The 4,726-nt window shown below is 44.8% G+C and overlaps 1 non-coding gene across 1 annotated transcript; it reads right to left on the reverse strand.

Moving 5' to 3' along the window:
- Positions 1-3,520: 3,520 nt before the first annotated feature.
- Positions 3,521-3,627, reverse strand: LOC125691477 (U6 spliceosomal RNA). The gene has a single exon (XR_007376150.1). It is a non-coding gene; the product is annotated as a U6 spliceosomal RNA (small nuclear RNA).
- Between the last annotated feature and the right edge of the window lie 1,099 nt (positions 3,628-4,726).

Consider the following 4,726-nt stretch of genomic DNA (forward strand, 5'->3'; position numbering starts at 1 on the left):
TAGTTAAATAAAAAGTATGGCAGCTTTTATTTTATGTAACAAAAATCTAGCTTGTTCTTGCACTGTGCTGGACCTTAGCTGTCAGAATTTGGTCAAAGATGCAAAGGGCTGTAGTCCATTCTCAAAAGTAACTTCTGCACTTGGAAGTCACACAGATGTCCCACGATGTGAAGAAATTTTAATGATAAAACTATCTTGATTGGGAGAGGCCACGATGGTTAAAACTGGTAAAGTACTGTACCTGTGAGTTCTCACAGGAAGGGTGGGTGTGCTGGAAAACAAGTGTCCCACAAACTCACTGAACTTTGCAGCAGCTTGAGCTGAAGTAAAGCCCATGGTTTGGGATTTTTCTGTAGACATTCAGTGCAAGGGACTCAGCCTTAGGTCTACGTATTTGTCTCACGCCTCCTGAGATGTGAATGTGTGAAAATGTAAATTGAAAGATGCAGACTTATTGTAACATTTGGAAGGAGGATGTGCTTTGGCTACAGCAGCAGTATAAGGAATCATGAGGGGACCCTAGGGATAGCTACTTGCATTTTGGATTCCAGGTTACTTTGAGAGATAACTAAGATACAACCTTCTTTCCTTCCATTCCAAAGAGAAGTATTTCAGGTGGCAATATCATAACTTCAAGGATGTGGCTTTCTTTCAGAACATATATACGTTCCCATGCTCTTACCTCTGTAATTGCATCTTAACAGGATATCACAGGAAAAAAAGACAGCAAATCATGAGAATGCAGACTCCTCAAACCGTATCACCACTGCACCACAGCCCACAGCAATGTGCTTGTGTTCTGGAACTACTGAGAGACTTGCTGTCTTGTAGGCCTGAGGTGAAGCTTAGCTATGGCAGTAAGTATTGCTGTATCAGAGTCAAAAGCAAGTGGTAGATTTGACCATCTGGTCGTCACACAGATCTAAACCACAAAAGCAGCCTATGGCCTGCTGATGCAGATCTTTGCCAGATAGGATTTTTCCTTGCTTCTGTCCTTGCCACCCTTTCTCTCCTGAGCCAGCAGAGTCAATTAGCGGCAAATTCCTACTCTCATCATCAACCTCAGAAATAGAATCACACCATCTTCTCCATCTGAGAGACTGTCCATCGGAAACTGTAGTGGCCATTTTATTGGAAGAACTCCCTTTTTCAATTGTTCTTCCTTGCAATTGACATAACTGTGCCTCTAGGACTGAGGTTGGTTTTCCATCCCAATTCCCCATGTCCTCTCCGTGGTCATGTAGGTAAAACCAAAGGGTGGCACATGGTGTGTACCCACTGAATATTCTTTCTCGGACAGAGGAATACTTAATTCTAATACTTGAGACATTGGTCCACCCGGATGGAGAGTAGGGCACATTGTCTTTGAATTCCTGGGACTACCAGGACAATTTCTCCACTGAGGCACAGGCCTGTAGGAAGGAAAAGAGATTTTCTGCCTATTGTAGAAGTGGGCTCGTCACTTCATCCACCGTTTTTCATTATCTTTCCAGACCACTGCCATCAGTGTGTTGGCATACAATGATGGTGCACCCTGCACAAATTTCATTCACAAAGACTGTGAGCATCTGACGTCATCTGAATCTTGGGATAACAGGTCATTATTCACCTCCAGGTCGATTTTGTACATCACATCCAATTTCCTCAGTTACTGAATACCTTTCTTCATGATATTCCACTTGCCTGTCTGACATGTCAGATCTTCCTTGTTGGGACACCTTTCTTTCATGGCTTACAAGAATCATCTTTATAGGGTGAAGGTTGGTGTCCCTTTTCCAATTGCTTTGTCAATGCCCTTTTTCCCTAGAAAGAGATCCCTGTTGCCTGACTTCACTTCCCACTAAGTCCAGGTTACTGGCTTCATTATTCCAGCACTTGAGTACAGGTGTGACTGATACTGGCACAGATTGGTTCTCTGATTAAACTGCAAGGCCTGTAGCAGTGGTTGGAGCAATTGCAGGGCCTACTGCACCGTCATCAAATCCAAAGATCTCTTTCCCTTGAGAGTGCTGATTAGTGTTGAACAGGCCTCTGTAGGCATGGTCCAAATCCCAACATGCTGCAGTGATTTGTCCCTCTCTAGCATTGCTGGGGTGACAGCACAACTTTTCCAAATATGTCATGAGTTTTTCAGGATTTTGCAGTTGTTTAGAAGTGAAGTTCTGAAACAATGGCTCACTGTTCGTGGTACCTGCCTATACCACCCCACACTCTTGGCCACTCATAACTATTTGATCTCAGGGAAGATCCCTGAAGGATATTTAGAAATAGGTTGTTTAACCTTAAACAAAACCCGAAGCACATTATGCGGGCATAGTAATAGGAACATGTTGGTTTGAACATTCACGTTTTTCTTCCACATAGCGTGGCTCCCCAAGGAGACAAAGAGTGAAATCATTAATAGTTTCCAAGATACAGTTCCCAAAGTACAATGATGACTGCAATACCAACTACAGATACCAAATCAGTTTCTCAAAGAGCGTTACATCATACAGAAAAAATGATAAGCTTAATCCAGCCCTCAGAGATGGTAAAAAGCACAGCTGGGAGCATACAGAATGATAGAATCACCAACGCTGAAAAAGACCTCCAGGATCGTCCAGTCCAACTGCCCATCTATCACCAATACTTCCGCACAGAATCATGTCTCTTAGTACATCTAAATGGTTCTTGAACCTCCAGAAATGGTGTCTCCCTGGGTACCCCATTCCAATACTTGACCAGCCTTTTGGAGAATAAATTTTTCCTAACATCCAAGCTGAATCTCCCCTTGTGTAACTTGAAGCCATTCCCTCTCATCCTATCACTAGTTACCTGGGAGATGAGGCTTACCCCAGCCTTGCTGCACACCCCCTTCAGACAGTTGTAGAGAGCAATAACTCAGAGTCTCCCCTGAGCCTCCTCTTCTCCACATAAAACAATCCTAGTTCTTTCAGCCATTCCTCAGAAAACCTGTGCTCCAAACTCTTCACCAGCTTTCTTACCTTCCTCTGGACATGCTCCAGGGTCTCAGTGTCTTTCTTGTAACAAGTGACCCAAAACTGAGCATAGTACTTGAGGTGTAGCCTCTCCACTGATCATTTCCCTGCTCCTGCTGGCAACACTATTTCTTATACAAGCCAGGATGCCGTTGGCCTTCCTGGCCACCTGGGCACGCTGCTGGCTTACGTTGCACTTAGCATCAAACAACACCCTCCAGGTCCATTTCTTCCACAGTCTTCCTGCCTCTCCGGCCCAACTCTGTAGCCCACAGTTGCTTGGGGCTGCTGTGGCCAAAGTGCAGGGCTCGGCATTTGATCTTGTTGAACTTATAATCATAGCATCACGGAATGGCCTGTGTTGAAAAGGATCATAAGCATCATCTAGTTTTGACCCCCCTGCTATGTGCAAGGTCACCAGACCAGGCTGCACAGAGCCACATCCAGCCTGGCCTTGAATGCCTCCAGGGATGGGGCATCCACAACCTCCTTGGGCAACCTGTGCCAGTGCCTCACCACCCTCTGGGGGAAAAACTTCCTCAAAAAATATAGAATGTGTCACAGATTTGCATGTTATCCCTGCACAGGGGCCATGCTAATCTTCTCTGTATTGTTCCAATTTTAGTAAAGGTGCTGCTGAAGCAAGCACTTCATCCAATGGCTTAGGTCCACTTATCCAGTTTGTCCAGATACCTCTGTAAGGCCTTCCTAGTTCTGGGCAGTTCATCATTTTCTTCCAACTTGCTGTCATCTGCAAACTTACTGAGAATGCACTCAATCTTCTCATCCAGGTCAACAAAAATATTGAACAGGACAGGCTCCAACACCAACCCCTGGGGAACACAACTCATGACCAGAGTTGCCAGCTGGCTTTAAATCCATTCACCAGCTGTTGGAGAGGGTCCAAAGGAGAGCCACAAAGATGATCAGGAGCCTGTCTTATGAAGACAGGCTGAGGGATCTGGGCTTGTTCAGCCTGGAAAAATAAGGCTGTGGGGTGACCTCATTGCAGCCTTTCAGTACCCAAAGGGAGCTTACAAACAGGAGGGGAATCAACTCTTTGAAAGGGTTGATAACTGCAGGACAAGGGGAAATGGTTTGAAGTTGAGAGAGGGAAGATTTAGGTTGGATGTCAGGGGGAAGTTCTTTACTATGAGAGTGGTGAGGTGCTGGAACAGCTGCCCAGAGAGGCTGTGGATGCCCCATCCCTGGAGGTGTTCAAGGCCAGGTTGGATGGGCCCTGGGCAGCCTGGGCTGGTATTAAATGTGGAGGTTGGTGGCCCTGCATGTGACAAGGGGTTGGAGATTCATGATCCTTGAGGTCCTTTCCAACCCAGGCCGTTCTGTGATTCTGTGATTCTGTGATATTGTATTGAGAATGAAAGGTTTTGAATTTGAGTTATCCTGGCTGCCATTAAAACAGCAATGCTGCTCAGAGAAAATAGCCCACAAATGTTGCATTCATTCTGCTATTTCATCTTCTACGTACTTTTTTCTGAACGGCAATTATTTACTTGATTTTTAAACTGAATCTTCTTGCCTATGTTTATGTCTGCTTAAACTTCTCAGGTTTTGTTTGAATCACATCACATCTAAGCACTACTGAAAATATGTTAGACTTTACTATGGTCACTCTTATTCTTCTTTCCTATCAGATCCTTTTGCTCCTTATTTTTGTAGCTGCTGTTTACTCTTCTTCGCCTTCTATAGAATAAACTTGTGTCCCCGTGCAGCCCTGTCTCACTCTT

Source organism: Lagopus muta, chromosome 3 (genome assembly GCF_023343835.1).
Source record: "Lagopus muta isolate bLagMut1 chromosome 3, bLagMut1 primary, whole genome shotgun sequence".
Taxonomy (NCBI): Eukaryota; Metazoa; Chordata; class Aves; order Galliformes; family Phasianidae; genus Lagopus; species Lagopus muta.